The sequence below is a fragment of the Sabethes cyaneus genome, chromosome 2 (assembly GCF_943734655.1).
Source record: "Sabethes cyaneus chromosome 2, idSabCyanKW18_F2, whole genome shotgun sequence".
NCBI classification, from domain to species: domain Eukaryota; kingdom Metazoa; phylum Arthropoda; class Insecta; order Diptera; family Culicidae; genus Sabethes; species Sabethes cyaneus.
In genome coordinates, this window is record NC_071354.1 from 58,998,272 (window position 1) to 59,022,989 (window position 24,718).

Here is a 24,718-nt window from a genome sequence, read left to right on the forward strand (position 1 = left end):
TATCAAGTGATCTTACCCGTTGTGATCGACCACCTCCGATTTCAACCAAATTTGGTATAATTGTTCCTTCCAACCCCACATTTAATTTCCCAAAGTTTCTTACAGATTGATCAATCCCCCTTGCATGCAATGAAAAACGAGTTATTTCGAAAATCTGAGGGAAATAGTGAAGCGGCACTGCAAGGCGGACTGATCAATATGTACAAAACCTGGAGAAAATGAATGTGGGGTCAGAATGAGTCATTATACCAAATTTGGTTGAAATCGGAGGTGGTCGATCACAACGGGTAAGATCACTTGAGAGGAAATGACTTCTATGTAAACTTAAAAATTAAATTTTTCAAAAAACCCAAGATAGAATATTTTAAGACCTTTTTTAAATTAATCGTTTGGACCAATACTAACATCCTGTGAAGAAAAACCTGAGGTGCATGAAAGTTAAATAATAAGCTTAAAATATAATAAAAAAGCAATGGACCTACATTGCTGCCTTGTGGGTGGTACGCCAGACACGTTTATAAACGGAAAAGAAAGATATGAATTGAGCGGTGTAGCGTAATTACATATAATACGAACAGAAATGGGATTTCGAACGACGTGATGATCGAAAAGTGGCAACGGAGTCTCTTTCGATTTCGTCTTTCTTTTTCAAAGTTCTGAATAGAATAGTAAGTAACAACAGCAATATGAGCCTTGTGCTCGCCCTCTTTCGTTGCTTTATGTTTACGTATACATTTATGTGCGTTCGTATGTTTTTGCGGTTAAAAACTTTCTCTCTATCTTTTTGAGCCTTCTGCTATATATACAAGATGCAAGCTCAAACTCAAACTCAAAAAGATTAGTACGAGAAGATTAGTACAAGTCGTTGGAGAGAATTTTTTTTCGTCGCACCGTCACGACGTGTTCGGCCCATCGTAGCCTACCGGCTTTCGTCAGATGTACGATGGGAATCTCTCCAATTAGTGCTTGTAGCTCGTGATTCGTACGCCGCGTTTGCAGTTTGTACTCGACAAAATATCGTCCACAATACCTTCTGCTCGAACACGGTAAGGCAAGGACGCATATGTCCTCCGAGAGCAGCGTCACGGCTTCAAACCCATACATCGTCAGCTTAGTACGGCAGCGTAAGTTTCTTGATCATAGTGTTATGCGAGGGGGAAAGTAGGCCCGGTTTCCCGTTTGAATGACCCGCTGGATCTCCTTACAAGTGTTGTTGTCCGCAGTCACTCTGCGATTCCAAATACACGAACTCATCTACCACTTCTAGTTCGTCGCCGTCAACGGTTACCATCCGTGGGAGGCACGTGTTTGTTTCCTTTAAGCATTGTCCTTCCATGTATTTGGTCTTCGACGCATTTATTTTTTAACCCATTTCTTCTCGACTTCCAGTCTGGCGTAGATTGCCTTCGCCGTCGCAAAGTTCCTAGCTATGAAATCAAAGTCATCTGGAATTGGCTACCCTTGGTGAAAATTGTGCCTCTCGTTTGGATGTCCACTCGTCGGATCAACCCCTCAAGAGCGATGTTCTAAAGCATGCTGGATAAACCGTTACCTTGTATTAACCCTCGCCGAATCTTGCAGGAACTCGAGAGTGTCGTCGAGATGCGCACACAACACGTCACTCGGTCCAATGATAGCTCTGATCAGTCGTGTCAGTTTACCCGGAAAACCGTGTTCGTGCATTATTTGCCATAGCTGGTCTTGAACGACTGTATCGTATGCTGCCTTGAAATCTATAAAGATGTGATGCGTAGGCACGTTGTACTTCCGACATTTCTGCAAGATCTGTCGGATGGTAAAAATTTGGTCCGTAGCTACGCGAACCCTCCATGAAGTCACCTGGTAACTTCTTACGAAACTCTGTACCATCGGTAACAGCCGACGTAACAAAATCTGCGAGAGCCCCTTGTAGGCAGCGTTTACCAGCGTAATTCCACGATAATTGCGGCAGTCGAGTCGATCACCCTTTTTGAAGATGGTAAAAACCACCGTCTATCCAATCCTTTGGTAGCTTCTCACCCTCCTAAATTTTGGGAAAACCCAGTGTGGACCATTTGCCAGCGTTTCTCGATCATGTTTATAAAACTCTGCCGATTAGCAGTCCTTAACAGCGACATTGTCCTCCTGTTTTCGCTTTTTGCTACTCAGAATTGTGGTCAACTGGTTTCTTACTTACTTATTTACTTGTTTATTTAAGTCCTAACATAAAGCCTGTTGAATAAGGTTTCTCCAAATAACTCGGTTGTGGGTTGCCGCTCTCCACTCCCTTGGATATCGATTACTCTCCGCCAGATCTCGCTCCACCTGGTCTAACCATCTTCCCAAGCAACACAGTTTGTTATCGAATAGTATAATATTACATATATCAGAACTTCTCTATTACCTGAAAAGCGCAAAAAACTTAAGTCTAATGAAACAAGAATGGAAAGAAGTATGTATCAGGTTATTTCATACCAATTTAAAACGTTATTATAGCATAAGCTACAACTTGTTCTTCCAGTAGTTTAAATTTAGTAATGGTGACGTAATAAAAACTTCGTGTTGACATGTTGACAAAACAAACATTATACATTAGATATGAGCTGTCAAATAAATTCATGTTATCCCAAAACATCTCAAAACCTTAATAATAACGACATATGTTTTCAAAGTACGTTTATAGTACGCTTAAGCGACTAATTTCCACGAATATTATTTTCTAACTTGTTTTGTGTGTTACTTGGGTTGATCGCTGCGCTCCCGGTCGTCTAGTTCCTATCGGATTTGAGTCGAACACCATCTTTGCAGAAAGTTATCCGGCATTCTTGCAACATGCCCTAGCCATCGTATCCGTCCAGCTTTAATCACCTTTTCGATACTGGGTTCGCCATAGAGTTGTGCGAGTTCATGGTTCATCCTCCGCCTCCATACTCCGTTCTCCTGAACACCGCTGAAGATCGTTCTTGGCACTCGTGGTTCGAAAATTCCGAGCACTCGCAGGTCCTCCTCGAGCATTGCCTATGTTTCATGCCCGTAGAGGACAACCGGTCTAATAAGCGTCTTGTACAGGGTGCACTTTGTACGGGGAATCAGTCTGCTCGACCGCAATTGCTTGTGAAGCTCATAGTAAGCACGGCTTCCGCTGATAATACGCCTCCGAATCTCACAGCTGCTATCATTGTCCGACATTACCAGTGAGCCAAGATAGACAAATTCGTCGTTTACCTCAAACTCATTGCCGTAGATCATTATACTACTGCTCAATCGTCGTCGGTCGGCCTTGGTTCCGCTGGCCAGCAGGCTTGTCCTGCACTCAGTGAACTTATTTTGCTTTTTTAACTGTAACATTTCAGCCAAGCAAAATTCGAAAATATAATATATGGGGCATTTATAGAGTAAATTATTATCCATAAGATTACTGAACTGAGTATTGCTCTATCTTTAGTATTTACGGCGCACTCCCAGTTCACACTGGCTGGTGTACCACGACTATTCATATGTGGCTCTGCGGTCTTACAAGTGAATACCATTTTGATACGGTCTTATCCGTTAATTAGTTGGTATGGTACTTTTCTAGATTTTGCAAAAATAATTTCAATGCTGCTTGGTTGTTTCATATGCTTCGAAAAAATGTTTTTCGTGCGCGAAAAACAATTAAAATATCTTTACTTTCCAGCCAGCTGTTCTCCCTAGTGCGTTCAATAATCTACATCCCATGATATCCTCATTTTGCTAAGGTGTTTAATTGGTGGTAGCAAATAAAAAGCACAAACGAATAATCATCAGCATCCTAGCAAATCCTGAGCCGGGGACGGCTGTTCACCCCACCGCCGGTTTATCGGATATAATAGAATACAAGACGAGAAACGATCAGATTACCATACTTCCAAGTCTCGTATCGGAATTATTCTTCCTCCTTGTCCCCCAGCGAAGGTTAAACCTCGTAACTGCTTACCGGCAACGAGGGGGCAACACCGATGATGTTCGGCCTGAAACGACCGACCCGACGAAGCTCGGCGAAATTATGCAAAGTCAAGAGGAAAAGATTCCACCTTTCACCTGCACCCTGTTCCGACGTGTACATTACCTACACTCCGGTTGACGACGGTGTATTTGGTGGCTGGCTAAGGTACCTACCACCCTTAGAGTTCGAACAAACGCGCGTTCCGTTAGTTGTTAGAATACGGCTTACAGCATACAAAACGACTGTTCGTGATTGGCAAACGGGAGCGCAAAGGAGCTCACGATAGGCAGCCACGACTTCCCCAGTCGTCGTCGTCGTCGTCGGCGTCGTACTAAGCTGGATCATAATTAGCCCAGCCCTACAGAGGATAGGGTGACTGTTTCGCAAATCTGTCGCATTATTCCGGTACAACTGAATTGAATTAAACATGCTTTTGCATTTTTATTCTAATAAATAATTTTGAATAAAAGATCGAGGGAGTAGGTCTGTTTCCGTATTCATCCGATAATTGAGGTTTGAAAAAGAATGCCATTGTCGGCCACCCTACATAGTGTATGTTTGCTAAATGAAAACCCAGTGAAACCGCTTTAGGGTACAAGAGCACGGAAATGAAAAACACAAAATATAGCAACTAATAATGTTTTAAAGTGGGAGTAATTGCCTGCCGAAGCAACTGTAGACGGGTGCCGCCTTTTGGCGGAGGATTCTCCCAGCTCGGCGGCTCCCGGGGCCGTACTGCATCAACCACGACACGACGGCACTGCGGCTAAAGCCCATGAAAAATGCTTCCAATTTCGGGTACTCTTGTTCACATCGAGGGACTCGAGCAGCCAAAGGAAGTAATCGAGCGTTATTAGACCGATAATTGCACGTGCTTCAGTGGGAGCTCAAGCGAAAGCAACAAAAAATTAGCTAACATTGCTACACGCATGATACATTCCAATCAACGGAGCTATAAGCGACGGAAATTGAGCACATTAACTGCCATTTTACCTCCAGATTATATCGTACAAAGGGCGATAATTGAATTTGATCTAATAACAGGTTTTTGAGAACACTAAAATTTAAAATAAGCGTTGATACTCTTCATACAGCTCAAGTCTTATTTTTTTACTTTAAACCAAAAAATTTAGCTCAACTTTTAGATTTTAACTTTACTCAACTCGAACGCTGAACAAACTAATTCCATCAACCAAACATCAAGCAGCACTCCTTTATATGCTGAAAATATTATAGCATTAAAAGAAATAACACTGCCCTTCGGCATACGTGATGCTGAAAAACATTCGTTCTTGTTGACAAACCAGCTCAAATGAGTGATGAGTGAACACCTGAGATCATCCTCCCTGGATGTTTTCAGCCGGCTTTTTTTTCTTACAGGTAGGCTGCTCAATGCCGTTGTAAGATCTTGTTTATACAAACCATCACCATGTTGGTGACGGTGAATTGATTACCAAAAGTAGCAAACATATTTGTTACCCCCGCCGGCAAATTTGGAGCAAAAACCACCGAGATTAATTCCACCTTGAGCTAAACCTGCCGGAGTCGTTAATAACTCGGGCGAACTTTTTCCAACCTGCCGTCGCACATTTTATTGGGTGGAGGAATTTTCTGTCGCCACGTTTCTTACTGTAATAGATTAACAGCAAAAAGGAATTAAGATCGGATTTATTTTTTTACACTGTTTCGCAAAGCATATTCGAAGCACAAGAAAAAAAAAGCATTTTGTAGCAATTATAGGTTAAATGTCCTGCTAGAGCACATTATTTCAAGAAAGGCAGAGAAATTTCAGTGAAGTTTACAGTTTTAATACGATAAATTTTCTGATAAATTAACGAGATTTAGAAAGCTAAATAGAATATTAAATCCACGCGGCACGCAAGCCACCTACCAAATGCAATGGATGCATTGCCGAGAATGCTGAGTTTTGTGACCAACGCAGCAGCAACAACAACAACAATGGACGCCAGGACGAATAGCCCCACAATTGCCCAATGATGCCAAACTACGACTGCGGTAGCGATAACAACAACCACGCAAAATCGCGTTCTGTTATAAAATTTATATTTATACAACGCGTTTTGCATTCGTCGACCTCCGGCCATGCAGAAATGCGGCTGCATGCCGCAACAACGCAATGGGAAGGATTTTCGGTTTCGTTCTTCCTCGCACTTATGGTAAGCCTGCACTTCGATGCACTATGCATGCGTATCGAGTGTTTTTATATCCGTTGTGCGGCTATAGATTTTTTTTTGCATTCAGTTTTTACTGTATTTCAAGGGGGACAGGACATCCCCTTCCGATTCGTTTGTGTTATTTTCCTTTTTTTTGTAGCTCAAAGGTTGCTAATAGGACATGCATATTTTCTAGGCTTAAAAGCGATGGTGACGATGCTATGCGCTTGGGGTAGGAGTAAAGTGATTTTCGATCCAAATGGATTTAGAACCATTTGATGGGATTTTTCTTCGGCACCATAGAATACAAACTATCGAGTGAAATGATGTGTGGATCACTTGTCGTCCCATTCACGGAGGATTTTGCGCTTAAAATTGATTCGTTCTATGCCACATCATACGGATGAAATAAATGTGTATATTTCAGCGACTATTTTGATATGAGAGCCTTGGCAAAAACGATTACCATTAGTTGCTTTATATCTATTCAATTTAGGGTAAATTGGGTTAAGCCATTTAAAATAAATGACCCTCGCTCATTCGTGCACTATATAGTACGATATTCGGTGAGTTTTATTTAGCATTGCATTCAAATGAATCTCATAAAACATTAATTGTCTCAATTATATTCTCCTATTTATTTGTTTTTTACTTCCTCAATCAAGTGAACACGACATCGCCGGAGCGACTTTTTAAATGCATTAAACTACTAGCAATCACGAGATTTTGAATCAGGTGAATATTATGGCCATGGAATAGTTGTATGTTTATCCTCGTTTTTATTTTATTTTTATATTTTCAAACCATTTATAAATATTTGTAAGTTTCTACGAGCACAATCGTAGCACATTTCCTACACAGAAAAAACTCACGCGTGAGTTTTTCTGTTTTCATAGCACGAAGCACAAAACACACACATATTTCTTCCCGCTTGATCGCATTCTGCTTTGCTTCAACTGCTACCCGGAGCTACACACATATACATACAAATTCGTTATTGAGCAGCATAGGCATTCTCTCGTGCGATACGTAAGTGTGAGTGAGCGTGAGAGAATGAATCTCTAAATAAATCGTAAATTTAAACTAAAACACACATTTAAACTACATGTCTAGGCTTTTTACTTTCTAGTTAAGAAAATGTCGATTCCCGCGAAGAAAAAATGTAAATTCCGCCAATATGTTTGACATCTTATTTCATGAATGTGTGCTAGCTTTTCTCGCTGCTGATGTTTTCTCTGGCGGTTAATTCTCTTTCGCTCTCTGGTTCGTTGTATGAAATGCCAGCTGTGGAAGAATTAAGGAGAATGCTCACAGCTGAATTTGGTTCACATCGCATAGCAACAGAGACATCACGTATAGTAGCGAGAGAAATTCATATGCGAGTTCGGTGCTTCTGATCAAGGTTGAAATTTCATGGTGCTTGAAATCTCATTGAGTTTTTTGCTGCTATGAATTTTTCAACACTGCTTGCAACTCTGTCGCCAACCCTTCATCTATGACCCTGGTCTCTTCAGTCCCTTTAGGATTACCAATAAAATTCCTGCTCAAGCACAAACTCCAGTAGCAGTCGTAGCATAATCACCAAAACGACTTCTATACCGAGATGCGCTGATAAAAGTACCCTGGAAGTCCTTAATACCCCTCACAGTCGAGTTATAATCACCAACGTTCAACAGTCGTTTCGTTCCTGCGTGTCGGTGGGGACCAAACCTCGGCATGTGGCAAGTATAACAAATTCTCTCCATGGGCCACGGCTGATGCTGTTTACGCTTACGCAGTTCATCTTTTTCCGCATCAGCACTCCTGAAATCCTGCCGGTTTATGTTTATCTATCTTACGTTGCTATAGATCTCAACGTGATGCTGGGACGCATTGTAATAGGACGCCTCCAATCTCTTCACCGCAGCCAAGTGATTGCAGCCAACGATTATCAGTCGTCAGCCCATATGGCTAGTTTTAAGTCGAGGGGAGACCACCTCCCTTTCGCCAGTACTGTCAGGCAAGTTTGATATCGCTGATCTCAGCACTACTGTCGTTCTTCGCTGCCGGCTTATCGCCATCCAATATCCCAGAGCTCTATGCTTTCCGCGTATAATACCATAACGTTGGTGGTATGAACGCAAGTGAAGCACTGACCACCTGCTAGCATACGCCGACAGTTCGTATGGGATAATTATGCTGACCGAAAGCCTCATTCGTACGTGATAACGTTTCATGAAATCGTAAATGCAATCTATTCTATCAAATAAAATGCATATGGTCTGGATAATATTCCAGTTGCCTTTATCAATACGGTGCTGTCTTTGATTCTTATAGGTGCTTGTGACAGCATCTATACCCAATAGTAAAAGATTCCGTAGGTCAGTACCAAACGGGCTTTATGGGGTTCAGTGTTACTACGGATCAAATTTGCACTCTCCGATAAATCCTCCAGATATTCCGGAGTACAACATGCCTACGCATCATATTTTTGTGGATTTCAGGGCAGCATATGATACAGTCAAGCGCGAACAGCTATGACAGACAGTGCAAAAGAAAAATTTTCCGGACAAACTGGTGCGGCTAATTAAAACTACCCTGGTGCTAGTGACGCGCAAAACGTGTGCAGGTGCATTCTGAAGTCCTTTTGAATCGCTCTACTTGGTTGAAAGTTGGTTGGTTTTTGGCGATGTAAATGTTCCAGTCAATGAGGCAACTAGCACCGCAATGGAATATGTCAACCTACTGAATAGTTATAACTTTGCCGTAACAAATACTTTTCCCACTCGGCCTAGGAGCGGAAATACATTAGACCATGTTGTCTGTTCGGAAACACTAAAAGAGAATGTAGTGAACGAAACTGTCGATGGTGACATCAGCGATCATTGCTTTATTGTATCTCGTTTCTCGTTCAGAAAGTCAGTAGAAAAAAGAACACTGGAAAATGTTATTAACAACTTCTTCAGGTTAAACGAAGCTTTCGAAGTCGCCGTGCAGAACCGTTTACTAGACGTTCTGGATTTATATTGTAGATTGAAGCAGCAATTCACTAAAAAAGTTTCGGTTCAAGCCAGAATCAAAGGCTTCTGCCCATGGATGTCCTTTGACCTTTGGAAGCTCATGCATATCAAAGAGAACGTATTTGCACGGCATAAGAGACGACCGGCAGATAATCACCTGAAGGACCTCCTCGATCATAAATCTAAAAAAGTTCAAGTGGAAAAGAATCGTTCAAAAAAGGTTTATTACAGTAGGCTTTTTCGAGCAGGAGATCAAAAGAATATGTGGAAGAATCTAAATGAGTTGATGGGATGAAAAAACACGGTTGGTAAGCCCATCTAGCTAGAAGCAAATGGTCAAATAACATCCGATGGACCTGAGATAGCTAATACGTTCGACAAATTCTTTGGCACCATAGGACCCCAGCTTGCATCATTTTTACAAAGCAATCGTGACGTCAACCGTTTCCGCGCTCTGAACCATCAAAACAGCTCGATATTCCTGACTCCAGCTACAGAGCAAGAACTCATCGTCAAGATTAATAGCCTTGATGGATCAAAAAGCTGTGGACCGGACGGCATGTCAGCCTCCTTCCTTAAAGCACATCACGTTTTTCTCTCAATTTTACTGAAGGACGTGTTCAACGAATGTATAGAAACTGGAAGTTATCCTGATGTCCTCAACATGTCCCGCGTGGTTCCTATTCATAAGTCTGGGAGCAAAACTGATGTAAGCAATTACCGGCCAATCTCTGCCTTATCTGCCATAAACAAGAACTTGGAACAACTGTTGGCAAAAAGGATTGTGGATTTTCTACAACAAAATACTATACAGCAGCATACTATACAACTACCAGCATGGCTTTCGCACTGGCTCGAGTACGTTGGCTGCTGCCTGTGAGCTTGTTGACGATATCACCAAAGCTCTTGATATTGGGAACCTCATGGGAGTCTTATTCCTTGATCTCAAAAAAGCATTCGATACTATCGATCACCAAATTCTGCTTCGTAAGCTCGACTATTATGGAATCCGAGGTGTCGCCAATCAGCTTTGGAAAGTTACCTCCGTGGCCGAACTCAATATGTTGAGATCAACAGAATAAAGAGTAGTCTCTGCAATTTGACAGTTGGTGTACCGCAAGGAAGCAATCTAGGTCCACTGTTATTCCTAGTCTACATAAACGATATTGCCAACCTCAATCTACACGGGAAACCACGTTTCTTGGCTGACGATACTTCTGTTTCGTATCCTGGTTCTAACGCTGACGAAATAAAAGGTCAAATGTTGGAAGATATGACATTGCTACAATAACACTTCACTGATAACCTCCTGTCTCTCAACCTAAACAAAACAAGACTTATGATGTTCCGATCATCGCGATCTACATCTGGTGCTAGTCTCAATCTAATGGTAAATAGTACCGAAGTTCTTCAGGAAGAAAAATTTAAGTACCTTGGGCTTGTATTTGACTCTTCGTTGAAATGGAAGCATCACATTGAAGCAGTATCGTCTAGTCTAAGTTCAGTCTGTAGTTTTTTTGTGGAAAACATCCAAATTCGTTCCACGTAAACAGCTACTAACACTGTATCACGCATTCGTTCAATCCAAGCTGCAGTACCTTATTTCGATATGGGGAGCTGCAAGCAAATCACAGATGATATCGCTTCAACGTCTACAAAACCGTTGTTAAAAGGCTATCTACCAAAAAACTCGTTTATACCCGACAATCCACTTCTACAGCGAATCTGATGGATCTGTACAGCCAGTATCAGCATTATTACGGGAGTTACAATGCGTAGTACAAATACATAGTATGTTGTACAATACAAATACGCACCACAACATGCGGATAGATATCTCAAGTCACAGTTACGGTACAAGAGGTCGAGCTAATCTAATCCTTAGAAGGCCGAATACGGAGCTGATGAAAAACTCCTTCTCTTACTTCGCAATATCGCGATACAATACGTTGCCTGTCTCAATAAAAAACTACAAGGTATACAGCCCTAAGGGTTGTACGAAAGGATGACGTAGGACTATATCAGATCATTAGATCAAAGACTAATGTAAACTGCATTTCTGGCATATGTATGTTTATAAGAATCTGTCAGTGCCATTGTTTAAGTGAATGTTTAAAAGAGAAGGGCGAAATATTCAGATTCTATTCGTCATTTAATGCAATTGTGGCTTTGAAAATACGTGGACGGGGGTTCATAAGTACAACGTCTGCAACCATTGAGATAGAGATTTCTTTTCAAATCACTTGTGTGCATCATATAGGTTGAAATAGTAATAAATGACCAGCCCACAGATTATTGTATTAAATATGATTATGCGTAGCTTAACATGTTTCAATAATCTTGCTTTAACTCGCTTGTGGCCTTTAAAAGGGCCATTGGGTACAAATAATATTAAATCCAGAGCACGTTTATCGCAAATATGACGTGCCATTCGAATGTCCTTCTCTTTGGCAGGAATGACGACCGGCACAAATATTTGATGTGCAGTAAGTTGTAAGTTGGTAGCGTCCATTCACTACTTTTGCTCCGAGAAGGTTTTACTAGTTTACTTTCATACCTTACCGCTTGTTACATAGCAGATAATATGGCACATACGCAAAAATTTCTGATTCATTTGATGAGAGTCCTTATCATTTTACCACAGGGGTAAGGGGTCTCAAACCATCATAAAATAAATTGCCTAATTTGGTTCCATTTGCTTAATTATTTCTCACGTTACGAGGAAATTTGTATTTCATTTGTATAAAAGCCCCCCCCCCTCCCACACACTTGCTTGATTAGTTCTAGAGTTATGAAGAAATTTGTATTTCATTTGTATGGAAGCCCTTCCTCTTAGAAGAAGAAGGGGTCTCAATACACCATAGAAAAAATTCTTACCTCCAAAACCCCCACATGCCAAATTTGGTTCCATTTGCTTGAATAAATCTCGAGTTATGAGGAAATTTGCATATTATATGTATGGGAGCTCCCCCTCGTAAAGAGGGGACGGGTCTTAATTAACCATAGAAAAAATGCTTGTCTTCTAAAACCCATACATGCCAAATTTGGTTCTATTTGCTTGATTAGCTCGAGATTTATGAGGAAATTTGTATATCATTTGTATGGGAGCCTCCCCTCTTAGAAGGGCAAGGGGTCTCAGTACACCATGGAAAAAAATCCTACCTTCTAAAACACCCACATGCTAAATTTGGTTCCATTTGCTGGATTAGTTCACGAGTTTTGAGGATATTTGTGTTTTATTTGTATAGGTGCCCCCCTCCCCCCCCTCTCTTACGCCCTCCATAAAATTGCTCTCTTACCCCCTCCATAATATTGCTGATCATTTTATCTGTCCAACGACATATAAATTGTTCAGTTTCGTTCGGTAGTTGAGTAGTTATTAACATTTGAAATCTTTCATTCAAATGTTACACTTCTTTTTTCGTTTTCACAAGGTGCCACCCAGTTCCAGTATAGTAAACAAAGACGTAGTCCTACGTCAAAATGAACGAATTCAATGGAAATTGAATCCCGGTCCTAAGGTCGGGGTTGAAACAGGGGTCTCTCAACCTACATTTTTAGGCAAGTATGCGTGATTTCAAGATCTTTCCCTCCCTGAAGTTTTTCAACTTCCAGTACTACGTCGAGCTCATCAACCTACTTCGCATCACCGGTGATTCTCATTCGCCAAAAAACCATCCGGCCCTAAAATGTCCGTCTCCGTCTGTGATACGTAATTTAATCAATCATTATTTGTAATCATATATTGTAATAGTTCTTGCCCTTCCGTAAAAGAGTATTAAGCTCACTGGAAGGGTACTTTATTGTAATTGTGTTGAAATGATGGAAAGGTTTTGTGCCTGTGGGAAAAGAGGCTATTGCTTCATTCCCAGGGGGTTTCCTTTTCCTATTAATAAAAGTAAGTTTAACTAAAAAAGAAAAAATTCCAGTGCGATGAAATCGGTTAGTCAGCAGTGACGTCGGTCTCAGAGTCCTTTGAGATGCGCGGAAATTTAGAAGCGACAGCAACTTTGGGCAACCAATCTCGTCATTCAGCAGTTTAGTCACGAACAACGCCTGTTGCACCTTACGCCGACACTCAAGTGTATCGAGACCAAGCAAACGGCAGCGGTCTGGATAACACCAAGGCAGATTCCGCTGAGCCAATCGTATAAGCCTTCTCTGCACTCGTTCAATTCGAAGGTTCCAATAGAGCTGGTGCGGTGTCCAAATTAGACAACCGTTTTCAAGAATCGGACGGACTAACGCGCAATAGAGTGCTTTAAACTTGTCTACAGCCCTGCGATTCATACCAGTTGGATGCTATTTCTAGCTTTTCCTAGGTCAGTAAATCGTTTTTGACAGCGAATGTGGAGGTGCCCAGAAACGGTTCGGGACCAATGAACTGATAATCAGATCCTTGTCTCGCTGGGCTGCCAGCAAGCTCATTGCCCTGGATTCCGCAGTGTCCAGACACCCAGAATAATAAAACTTAGTTGTGGCGGAAGAGCTCCCTTAAACTTGTGCATCACTCCCAAACTAATTTCGATGTACATTTAATGGACTTGAGAGCCAGTAGAGCAGCCTAACTGTTAGTAAAGGTACCGATTTTCGCCCGCCTATACTTTCGTTTTAGACATATCTTGGTGCAGATTGCTTCCGCTTGGAAAACGGTGGGCCATTTGCCCAGTGGAAGAGCTTCGTTTATTACTGCAGAACATCCTCCGTGGTTGTAATGTCGAAAGTAATGAAACAAAAATGTTGATAGTATTTAAACAGAACGGGACAAGGCTTGAAGGGGAAAGAATGGAAAATCTTATAAGGGAGGATGAAGCAACATTTAAGAACCGTTGTGTATCGTTCCTTTTTACCCAAGCTGTTTCATTACTGTCTTCTACGGTCCCCGAGCGTAAAAAACATTAATTAAATGTCTGATCTTATTAATGGTAGCGGCTGATCAATGCGAAGAGTTCTCTGAAACCAGACACACTATCAGAAGCATAACTCCGAAATGAGCTACCTCGTAGAGTATGGGATGACGAGTATGCAGAGATTTCAAAATGGCAACCAGAATGGATTCTGGCGAGGAAGAAAATTTTTACAGTTACGGGAAACTAATCAAAGAGACAGAAAGAAAGATTCAATTACAGGAATGCACAGATTTGATCTTTCTATGAACCCAGGTTGAAGTTACCAAGACAACAAAAAGAATCCGTATCCCAATCTGAACAAGTCCCCATTTCGCTGCCGGGATGATTAGCCCAAGTTTTATTTGATTTGATTGCTGCGGTTTTAAGTTTGCTCCATTTGTTACATTACGTTTTTATACGTAGCTACTAGGTATGTCTGTGCTCCATTGTTTTTGTGCTGCTTGTTTTTCTGCGGTAAACTGCAAACGGAAGGGAAAATTAAGCGAGAAACGTACATCATACCCAGGATGGATGGCAAAAATGAGAACAAAACCGAACCGTCCGCCACCGCACCGCACCGCACCGGCCAGACCCAGACCAGGGTGACGAGGCGAGCCGCTTGCCGGTTGCCGGTAAATGGCATCAGGTGAAATGCGGTGACAGCACACAAAAGAATGAGCGATTTGGTTGTTGGTTGGAAATGAAATGGAAAATAGCTACCTCAGCAGCAAGCAACCTGTCTGCCGTATATGTAGGTAGATATGCAATGCACTGCTCCTGTGCTGGCGACTTTTGCGGAGTCCCTGACTACGGTGATACATTATTTGCTCGGCTTTCTGCCGGTGACATGCTTCCCGAGCTGGTCTCGGCCACATATGAGCGTACGTTTTCACCACACACCCATACTCGAATGTTCAGCCTCATGAACAGCTTATGGGAAAGCGGTAGAATTTTCATTTTATCCTAGCTATTTTTATGAACGGTAATATGTCGTAGATGGTTGACAAGAAAATAGTTCCAACCAGTGCTCCAGAAGTTTCTATTGTATGCAAAACAGCAGGTTTGGGGAGTAAATAACGGATACCTCTCCTAGTGCGGCACGAATGAGTCGGATTCACCATGCTATGGTGAAGATTGCTTAATATTTGATGCGAAAAGCACAGAGTGTGCAGAAAAGATTTATGTGCAAAACGGCTTTTGACATTAATAACTGATTTTTTTTGTCACCACAAGTTGGGTTTCGGTCGGGGTAGGTTTGCTAATTGCATAGTTGCAAGCGAAACTATTTTCAATCTCAACTCGATTTCATGGGAAAGTTATTTGAAATGCATCCCAAAGCCTTTTTATGGATTCAATGTGATTGCGTACCTCTCGGTCCAGTTTTAAAAATCCTTAGTCGTTTTTATGGATAATTTGTGTGCTTCTGCTGTAGACTCATTTTTAGTACAATTATATTGTAATAACCGATAATGAATATTCCGATATTTTACTCGTACCTGCAAAAATAGAAAGAAAAATTGAATTATTTTATCTGTATTTTAGTTATATAATTATAATCTGTTGCAATTAAAATATACAGTTATATTTTGCCGGATATCATCGTTAAAAGCGAAATTTTAAGAAAAATTTTACTTTTACTTTAGTTCCAAGCTGAAACTTCCAGCTAACTTGCTGCGGCAATTTACTCAGCGTTTAATCCAATTAAATCCTGTCCTATCCTGTAACATACACATACACCCTTCCGATTATACCTATCTTAACGCACCAACTCTCTTAATGCAGTTACTTGGCAAGTTGTTTGCAACTGGCCACAAAAACCAGAAAACACAGAGACGAAAAGAGAACTCTTTTTACATTCACGATTACAACCGTAATCGTAATCCGCACATCTCGAGTTTCCCGACAACCGACCGGCCGGCGTATTGCGAACAATGCATTAGACGAACAACCAGCAAAGTTTACAAGTTATCCAGTCGACCAACTAACTATTCGTTCGTCGGGGCCACAACTCGTGGTAGGCAAACATCACCGAAGGGATAGTTAACTTTTGTTCGTCCCGCCGGCCGACCGCTTACGATGCCCCACCCAGTTCAAAGGGATGACGTTTGCTGCGCGGCTAATGATGCTTGACTTTCTTCCCGAACGAGCTACGCTCAAAGGGCATGCCGCATCATGAACATACATAGGATGGGATTAAATATCGCAGTGATCCAGTTTTCCTATCTTATTTTCTTATTTCCCTGCACAGTAAAATGGGTGCAATACTAGGTATATATTTAAATATGATTAAAAGTTAAGTCTAGTCGTAAGATCACAATCCGTCATCAAAGTCAAACGACAAACATGCCTAATGCACTAACCCAGCAATCACAGAAACCTCCCCCTGTTTGTAACTATTGCGTAACTCAGAGGAAAGAAATTCAATAGCAAACAGTTACTGACCGACAAAGTTAGTGTTTGTGGTAGTATAAATAATTTGACTAATTATCCTTGCATAGAGTAGAGAAAAAAAGATCCAGCTCATATTATGATTCGGTTCGGTGAGGCTCTGTTTCTTCCAAAGAATAAATAACACTTACACAGCAGCCAGCCGACATGCACATAATTCGTGGCCAGCATCGCCACCCCAAACTTTACGTGTATTCAGTTATGTGCCCTAAGTCTGTAGACACAGTGTTCTGCCCTTGCATGGTCTTGGTCCTACTGCGTTCCGTACTGTGTGCCATGTTGTATCGTGTAAAAGTTTTCCAGAATGACTCGGAAGTAGTTTGTCACATAGTTTCTAGGAAATTGTGGGAAGACGCGTCGTGTGTTCATGTGCAGTCCTACAATCGCAGACACAGGCAAACATGGTTCCTGCTCTGCATGTACTGTCGGATGAAATTACTGCAAGCCAAGATGAAAAGCGGGATTTGATCTGTGTATGTCAGGAGCTGGTCCACAGTTTGCTCTCAGGGGGCATTATCAAACTGACTGAATACACGTAATCTGTGTATATCCTGGTTGGCGATGGGAGAAAAGATGCAGGCAGCAGATGTGTAGGGCAGCAAGTGGAGCGAGATGTGATTGCCCTGAATCTAAACTGTGAATAGCATTACGTGCGATGCGAACAGGATTGTCCGCCGAGTGGCTAGTGTGGCTCACAAAGTTTGTGCGGAAATTTGATTGAACTGCCAAACAGCAACAAGCGTGTGACCCGGAGCAGAAGGTGGAATTCGATGTATGGGGAAATGTTCCATATACGATTGGCATACTTTGAAATAGTATTGGTTGATTTCTGAAAACAAATGGATCATTATGTTTAACATGTTTAACAACAGAGAGTATTCATAATGAGATATGTATGTTCTGAGAATATCAAACTAAACATTCGAATGGCACACAATTGTTAGTCACAAGTCTTACCTGCTATTAAGATGTAATAATTGAGAAGAGATTTCTTTGATACTCAGAACAGAGCGTGGAACACAGAATGTTAATTGTTATGGAAGCATTCCATATCGTTTCGTACCTTGCGACAAAAGCTAGATAAGTTCCGAAAGTAGAATTTGCACATTCATCATCTGTTTGCGGATTTCAAGGAGGCATGCGATTCAATAAAGCGAAATAAACTAAGACAAACTGATTTGAATAACGTTGAATGGGGATACGGGAATGCACTTTCATACCTATTATTCGACATTACCTGTGAAGGCACAGAACGAAGGGTATGCAAAGGAAAGGAACGATACTTCTTGATTTTGCGACTGACGTAGATATCGTAGATTGCACGCCCAGTTAGCTCCTGAGTTCGTATCTCGACTGAGTAGTGCAGCTATTGCCAAGTAACAGTTCTAAGTTTTATTACGTTCGTATAGTGGTTTTCATGACCAATTTCATAAAACCGCTAATAAAACTATAAGCTCCACCAGAACTTTCTGATGACCGCTATAAAACCACTTTCTGACCAAGAGGTCCACTCTTCAGAATGTGTTCATAACCTCTACAAGAATCAGGTTATAAAGTCAAGTAGTCGTATCACGCTCTACTGAAAGCAGCAATAAAACCCATTAAGCTTTCGCTGCTTGACAGCCACCGCCATAATTTAATAAAGCTTTTCGCTTTTCGCTCGGACAAAAGCTAAATATCAGTTCGCCAGCTTTGTCAACTTGAAAATATGTCCATGAGCAGAAAAGTTAAAGTTTTACTGACAGATCATTCTGAACGATTTCGTTTATAGCGACCATAATAAAATATCCCATAGAATAAATAATGATTTTTTTCACAGTCTTAGTTCATTTGCAGCATACACGCATTATATTTTATCGTGCATATTGATATGAGAGGTTGATAAAATCAACGCGCCACTGAAATTTTGCAATTTTCGAAAACTGCTTATTTTAATATAATAAAAATATTCAGTTACTTAATCTCAATTTCTAGCTAATTCATTTCAGTAGCTTCCTGTGACAGGAAAACCGATTGATAATAACTTTCTTTCTGCAAAACACTTTGCTTTGATGAATTGTTGTTTGCGAGCTAAAACAAAATATTAGAAAATGGCAATATGGCCTTGCAGAAAAAAAGGATTTTAGTGTTGAACTTCGGTATTCTTCATAATAGCAGCAAAAAACTGTTGGGTCAGGGTGTTACCGTTTTAATAGCTCTATAAAACTAACAAATTTATTGCGGTTTGACAAGCAACCGCGATAAGATCAATTTTGATTGGTGCGCCATTTTGTATTGCTACGCCACAAGTTTATAAGAGATGTGGTGCAGCAAACCAGTTTTAACGTGGTAAAATAAGCAACTACAATAAATTTGCTTTATTAACAGTTTTATATTGGACCGGTTTCTTCTTGGTATTGCAATAAAACAATAAAACCAGAGGTAATGATTAATACCGCAATAAAACCTTTATAAAATTCAAAGAAAACCAAGTGTCTTTAGAATTGTTACTTGGTTACTTGGTTGAGTCAATAGGATCTTTACACTAGCCCCGTAGTTTTTCTGTGCTCTAATGACCGGCTGCGAAGTCTGTCAATAAAGAAGGATCAAATTCATGAGGACGTTTATACCCATGGCTTTGCTTTTTTTTGTAGATATCATCGATATCGGCCACCAGCGCTATGGAAGATGTTTTCAGGCCATTTAAGTTGGAATTTGGAATTTAAGTAAGATTGAGTATACTTACTGGTAGCAGAGAATGTGAGTAGTGTTAATGCCGATGAGGAACGTCGAGTAATTCACAAATTCTGGTACGCTCGTGATATGTGAGCGTGACGGGAGGCTTGAAGAAACACGACGCGTTTCAGTTGCAAATAGAGCCTTCTATTAAGCGCGTGGTCACCCTATTGCGGATGCTTGGAAATAAAATAGAAAAGTGGAGTGCGAGAAAGATTCATGAAGCAAACGGAAGAATGTAGAAAATAATATTTTTCTTCTCATTACATCATGACATAATCGAAATGCCTTTTCTGCCTCTATTTAAGTCACCACTGAGGTTCCCCAAGGTTACCACTTGTGACCACTTCTTTTCATTTTACACGCAAATGACATTTCTTTCATACTTAAGTATTCAAACTACTTGTATTTGTAGAAGATAGCCGCAAGGTTACGAGTTGTCGTTGCATCAGGGCATTCGACGTCAAGTGACATTAGCACGGGTTTATTCTCAGGCCCTTCATGTTGTATTCTATACAACCACCATAACGCATTCTCGACAGAGCAAAAAGTCACTCTTATAGTTAATGTCCAGAGAAAGGCCATTCCGCGAATCAATTTGGAGGACGGCTTCATCCGTTGGACGATTTAATCTAGGATTTAATCTAAGAAGTTGTTAATATTAGTTTTAGGCGTTAATTGGTTTTCGAAATTTTAAATGTGAATAAAAATGTGCAAATAAAAATAAAGAATGTAAAGGCATACCAGCGTATCATTTAAATTTCCAAAAAAATCCAACATTTAAGGTATTCCTATTCTCTTAGTCTTAATCAGGAGTATCAAAAACCGAAATAAATTTAAAGAGTGCTCCACTATCAGAGGACTCTGTATGATAGCTAACTACTAACTTGTTTCTGATAGCGCAAGTTTTGACTATAGGCAGACCCAGAGGCTCATGGCAACGCAACTTAGCCAACGATATCCAGGCTATAGACGAGAACCTATCCTAGCGTCAGGTAAAACGGGCGGGTAACCGTCAGCAGTGGAGATTTCTAATTTTATCCCTTTGTTCTGCCGGACCGGCGGACATGGAGACATAAGCAAGTAAATATTGCCGTTTTCTAGCATATTTTGGTCGCCAAACAACAGTTCGTCAAAACAAACTGTAAGTTTAATCAACTTACTTTCAAAAATTGTAAAATTTTGATGGCGCATTAACTTTAGCCACCTATTATTACAATATGCACGATACAATTTAAAGCGCATATGCTGCACAACTACGAAAACTGCTGAAAATTTCTTATTCATTCTTTCGGGTATTTTATAATGGCCGCTACAAATCATATAGACCAGGATGATCTGACTGTAAAACTTTTTCACTTTTCTGTACACATTCACGTATAGCTCACGGCTATATATTTTCAAGTTGTGAAACAAAACGAAAAGTTTCACTAAATTTTGGCGGCTGCCGTCAAGCTTAATCGATTTTGCTGCTAGTTTCATGTTATAAAAATCTTTTGACGTAGGACTACGTCTTTGTTTACTATACTGGGACTGAGTAGCACTTTGTGAAAACGAAAATAGAAGTGTAACGTTTGAATGAAAGATTTCAAATTGTAATAACTTCTGAACTATTGTGTGGAACTGAAAAATTTATACGTCGTTGGATAGATAAAATGACCAGCAATTTTATGGAAGGGTAAGAGAGCAATTTTAAGAGGGTTTAAGAGGGGGGGCTCTTATACAAATGAAACACAAATGTCCTCAAAACTCGAGAACTACCCAAGCAAATGGAACCAAATTTGGCAGGTGGGGGTTTTTGGAGGCAGGAATTTATTTTATGATGGGCTCACCCCTGTGCTGAAATGTGTTAGAAGGATAAGGACTCTCATACAAATAAAACAGACATTTTTGCGTATGTATTTTCTGTTATGTAACAAGCGGTAAGGTGTGAAAGTAAACTAGTTAAACCTTCTCGAAGCAAAAGATAGTGAATCGACGCCACTAACTTACGTGCATGTTGCCATTCATATCAAAAGAAAAGGACATTCGAATGGCACGTCATATTTACGATGAACGTGCTTTGGCTTCAATGTTATTTGTAACCAATGGCCCTTTTGAAGGCCACAAGGGAGTTAAAGTAAGATTATTGGACCATGTCAAGCTACGCATAATCATATTTAATATAATAATCTGTGGGCTGGTTATACATTACTATTTCAACCTTTATGATGCACACAAGTGTTTTTTAAAAGAAATTTCGATATCTCAATGGTTGCAAGCGTTGTACTTATGAACCCCCGTGCACGTATTTTCTAAGCCGCCATTGCATTCAATGAAGAATTGAATCTGAATATTTCACTTTTTCTCTTAATGGCACTCACAGATTCTTATAAACATACATATGCCTGAAATGCAGTTTACATTAGTCTTTGATCTAATGATCTGATATAGTCCTACGTCACCGTTTTGTACAACCCTTAGGGCTGTATACCTTGTAGTTTTTAAGAGTTTCTTGGTCGAAAGGCACTTTTACAGCGGTCACGGGAAGGTTCTACTGGAGCTCTTAGTTTTATTAGTGATTTCCTGAAATAGATCATGAAAACCACTAGAGGAACGCAATAAAACTTGAATTGCTGCTTGAAAGTAGGCTGTACGAGGAAAAATTTTCTTAATAAAATTTCATTAGCAAACCCCCTTAGAAATTTGTTTATTGAATTTTGTAGTAGAAACACGGCTTCTACAACAGTTTTTATTGTCAACATTGAAATTTGTGGTAAATTTATTGTGAAAGTGTCACAAATGTAAATTTTATTCATATTTTTTTCTTATTTTATGGAAGGAATTGGCCATATTGCATCACAAATTTATTGCCTTTTTAATTATATTTTGCATTTCGTTTAAAAAATTACCATGAATGGACGATGAGATTTACTGTAAATGAAAAGTTTTTTTCGCGTAAATTGATTATTATTGTTAAAATATCGTCATTTTTATGGCAGAATCTCTCAAAATCTTGAAAGTGATGGCGGACTACAATAAGTTTGATGGTATGGTTATCTTATCGGACAATAAATTTTAATGAGAAAAAGCAATGAGAATTATGACAAATTTTAATGAGAATTAATACTTTTTTATATCTGGAAACAGTGGACCCCTCATTCGCCAAGGGGCCCGGCAGTTTTATAAAAGTTGAATTTTCAGCAAACCTTGAGATCTATATCATGTGATATTTGTAAAATGTAATGAAACCTAAATTTGTAATGAAACAACTTACAAATGGCATGGTTCTGTAAAGAAAAAGAACAGGGCTTTCGAATGGAGTAACAATTATGACGTATGACTACGTCTTTCAGGAAGGTAGCTGGTATCGTCATTCGAAAAAACCAAAAAATACGTGCGTCGCAAAAAAATGAAAGATTTTGCGTGGAAATAGCTTGGCGGTTTCCAGATCAATTTTCAATGTTTTACGTCGATCGATCGGAAAATCTTCTATGCATTAACCTCAATAAAAGAACCTGTTGATTTCAAAGTACGCACTATTGAAAAATTGAAAATAATGAAGCATTGTCCAACTGGAAGTCCTCGCTTCGTGATTGGTTGGAAAAGACGCCATCCTAGTTTTAACGTGTTTTTAGAAAAATTGACAAAATCTCTCCGCCCCAATGGGTCAGAGATTCTCTACGACGATTGACCCTAGACCAATTTAGTATCTGTGCTTGGTAAGTAACTCAAGACAAAATTACCAAGTTTCTTCGTCTCAACAAGATTTCTTAGGACCCCGATTAAACCTAGATTTGCTTGGAAAGTTCGCCAGAAGGAGTGACAGAGCCTTTTCGTCCCAAAAAAATTTCTTACGATTGCGATTAAACCTAGTCCAATTCAATATCTGTGTTAGAGAAGCGTGCCAGAAAAAAATCAGAATGGTTTCAGCCCACAGTGCGGCGGTAGCAGTCAGGTGGAAGGAGCACTTCCAGATGTTGTTGAATGGAGAGATAAACACGGAAATCAGAAGAAACAGTATATGAGCAAAGGCCAAACTGTGGATCCACCAACACAGAAAAAGAGTAAGAAGGCAATCAGTGAGCTGAAAAACGTTAAGACTACTGGGAAGGAACCAAAGAACTTCGAAAAAAGGCCGGCGGGTGTACCAAACAATCCACCGGATCATTGTCAGGATCAGGGAATGTCGGAGGAGTGGTAGGATGGCCTCATTTGCCCTGTTTTCAAAAGAGGACATCGACCCGAATGTAAAACCTATCAAAAAATTACATTGCTCAATTATGCCCATAAGGTGCTTTCCCGTATCCTGTTCTGTATACTGAGACCGTAGGCGGAGTCCTTCGCAGCGAGTACCAAGCCGGTTTTCATGAGGGTCGCTCTACAACGAATCAGTTTTTTACCCTGCGTCAGTTGCTAGATAAGTTCCGGGAGAACAACTTGTAGACTCATAATCTGTTTGTAGACTTTGAGGCGGCGTACGATGCAGTCTTACGAAATGAGCTGTGACAAATAAATCTAAAATCTCACATGCTTTCTTTTCTTCTTGTTTTCCGGATGACGTCGATATCATCGGAATCAACCCTAAAGCAGTGGAAGAGCCATTTAGACCCTTTAAACGGGAAGCAGCGAGATTGGGACGTACCATTAATACCGCCAAAACATCAAAATAGTATAGTGCTGAAGTGGAGCTGGATGGGAACGATATGAAGTAGTAGAGGAATTCATATACCTTCATGTACTCGTGATAAGTGATAACGAAGTCAAGTATTTTTCCGTAGGTTGCAAATTCGCACTAAACTGGCGCTCACCAGAACACTAATCCTCCCGGTGGGTTAATACTTGATGATAAAATGAAAAACGGAATGTGGCACATAAGCATGAACCACAAGCTCTGTCAAGTAAGTATACAAATATGCTGATATAGTGAAGGTAGTACAATGTGGCAGACTGCGGTGGGCTGGGCACGTGACCGGATTGCCCGACGAAAGACTAGCTAAAACCAGCGGGGCAGGGGTAGATCCCGCACCTGGTAGATGTGCGCTGTCGAGGACGGTCAGCTGGTGTTTGAGGGGATTGGAGAACGGTAGCCCAGGACCGACAGTACTGGAGGACTATAATTAGTTTGGCGCGTCGCCACTCAAGTAAAGTAAGTAATGGTACAACCGATCAACACAATCATACCGAGAAATAGGTAGTTAACAGTTGCACAGAGTCACAGACAACTTCTACTAACCTGTGCAACCAGTAAAAGTATTATTGATACATAAATGAAACGTTTATTACCAATGAATGATGGCTGTAATTAGCTCAAAGGCCAGTCAGTTTTGTAATAGAAATAATATATTAACCTGAATATAATGATAATTTATTTTGAAAAAAGGCAGTAAAATTGCCTCTTGGTAAAGTTTTAACTAATTTGAGGTCATATCTTCACTGTATGATTCAAAGTTAAACGCAGTGACCGGTAAAGCTATCCAGTTATTGTCTGATAACCACAAGCATAAAGGTAAACATTTGCATCGGTAACAGATTGTTTTCGAATGCAGTCAAAACAACAAAACAACAAAG